A 2,500-nucleotide genomic window follows, 5' to 3' on the forward strand; every position below is an offset into this window, starting at 1 on the left:
CTCCAAGTTGTTATGCATAATTTTTGGCGTTCTGTAGCCCCCACCTTTACTGGGGCCAATTTTGTATTTTGTGAATATACGATTTTATCTTATGATGAATTCATTAAAGCGGCTATGGGCAGCTGCCCATAGCCAATTCAGTCCATCGAATGTTTTTGTGTCAGTCTAGGGGGCCCCCGTAAACGAGCTTCAGAAAAAGCGGCCTAGCCTTCTGTAGTCGGGAGTATATTTTTCGCATATGGGATAGCATAAATTTTGCTTAGATAATTGCTTAACAGGTACATGTTGATCAATAACCTCAGACAGCTTATTATAGAAATTATCAAACATACAGCTAGGGTCAGAATCATTATTAAGCACTTCTTCCCAGTCAATTGATTGAATATCAGTAATCAGTGCTTGTTTGTCCAAGTTAGAATAATCACGCCCGTAAACTTTAGTGCTGGTTGGAAGGGAAGATAATTTACTGACAATAAGAAAATTTGATAAATGGTCTGTTAGATCATAACATAAATTACCACTAATCACAAAATGCTCAAGAGAATTAAAAAATATATTGTCAATTAAAGTTGCAGAGTGGTCTGTTATTCTAGTTGGCTGCAGAATTTGGGGATGAAAATAAAAAGTACCCAGGATATTAAGAAACCTGTCTGTATCAGGATGTGATTCAAATTTAAGGAGATCTAAGTTAAAGTCCCCTAGCAAAACACAGAACTTGTTTTCTCGATGTACACTTTCTACAATCATATTAATATGGTTAAGAAAAGCATCTACATTACCATGGGGGTGTCTATAAAAAGCCCCACAAATGGTATTACGTCCCTTACCATTATGAATTTCAATCCATAGGGATTCATAATCATTTTGCTTTTGGGCAGAGAGATCAGGACGATGAGTATATGCAATATTATCCTTTACATAGAAGCCTACTCCCCCGGCATAGGTGCAGCTTGGTTGGGTCAAAAAGTTGTAACCAGATATCGCAATATTTAGGAGAGCCTCTTGATCAATCTTTAGCTTAGTCTCAGTTACACTTAATACAGATATGGGGAAATGTAATTCGGATAGCATATTAACCAGATTATCAAAATTAGCCTGCAAGCTCCTAATATTACAATTAAGAAAGGAGAGTGAATTAATAGTTAGACACTTTACAATATCTTCATTAGCATGAATATCATGTGTAGTGAAATAATTAAAATTCAAGTCAGAGGGCATATGAAGATCAATATCTAAATTAGTAAGATGACCAATGTTGGAAATAGAAGAAGTTATATCGAGTCGAGGTAATGAGGCATAGCTGGATGGACAACTGGAGCTATCAAGATAAGGGACTCCTCCGGGACACCTATCACAAAACTTACAAGTATCAATAGAACTTATCTTTTAAGATGATGATGATGGAATATCAGCAGAGGAGTTGATAGGTATCACAGGAGAGTCAGCATTCTTCCTCAAGAAAATTTTTCCAGCATTAGTCCACAGGAACTTGTAACTGTTGTCTTTTTTAAATTTTAAGCAATCTTTGAAAAGTTCCTTATTCTTTGACGTTAAGCTTTCATTGATAAAGATCTTCTTTGAGGAAAGTATCGGTCGCTCAAGGACTTGTTCGATCTGACCACTCTGTGGTCCTGGTACTATATCACAAAACCCCACTTATCGAGGGTAAAAGCTGAATAATTGGCCCTCGATTATTCATTATTTTTTGTGTGTTTTGTTCGAATTATTCATTATTCTTTTTAAATTTTTGCAGGTTATTCATTATTCATTGTTGTTATTCATTATTCCACTGGCATAACTGCGTTATTCATTATTCCGGCGTTTTCAGACCCAATTATTCATTATTCATTTTTTTATTTATATTCGTTATTCATTATTCATTATCCAGCTTCCACCCGCGACACTTAAGGCTAAAAGGAAAACCGTGATCCTTAGAGATGTAGGTGATCGTCATAGACTGGAAATGGAGTTAACTGAATAGAGTGTAATGTGAAGTGCTAGATTTCTATCCCATATGAACCATGTAAGCGTTAGCCATACTAATGATAATGGGCCAACACAAGGACAGAGAAAAACTCTGACCAGGGTGGGAATTGAACCCACGACCTTCGGGTTAGATCAGTTCTCCGCCGCTCTACCGACTGAGCTACAAGGTCAGACGGAAGCAGGTCGTGGGAACTGAAGATGTTAGGGTCACGGCAATGGACATGTAGAAGTACAAGGAAAGGTTACGTTTATGCAAACGTTGGCCGTGTAGCAATTATATTTTAAACAGAGTTAACTGAATAGAGTGTAATGTGAAGTGCTAGATTTCTATCCCATATGAACCATGTGAGCGTTAGCCCTACTGATGGAAATGGGCCCACACAAGGACAGAGAAAAACTCTGACCAGGGTGGGAATTGAACCCACGACCGTCGGGTTAGATCAGTTTTCCGCAGCTCTACCGACTGAGCTACAAGGTCAGACGGGAGCAGGTCGTGGGAACTGAAGATCTTAAA

This window comes from Montipora capricornis, chromosome 7, assembly GCF_036669925.1.
Source record: "Montipora capricornis isolate CH-2021 chromosome 7, ASM3666992v2, whole genome shotgun sequence".
Taxonomy (NCBI): domain Eukaryota; kingdom Metazoa; phylum Cnidaria; class Anthozoa; order Scleractinia; family Acroporidae; genus Montipora; species Montipora capricornis.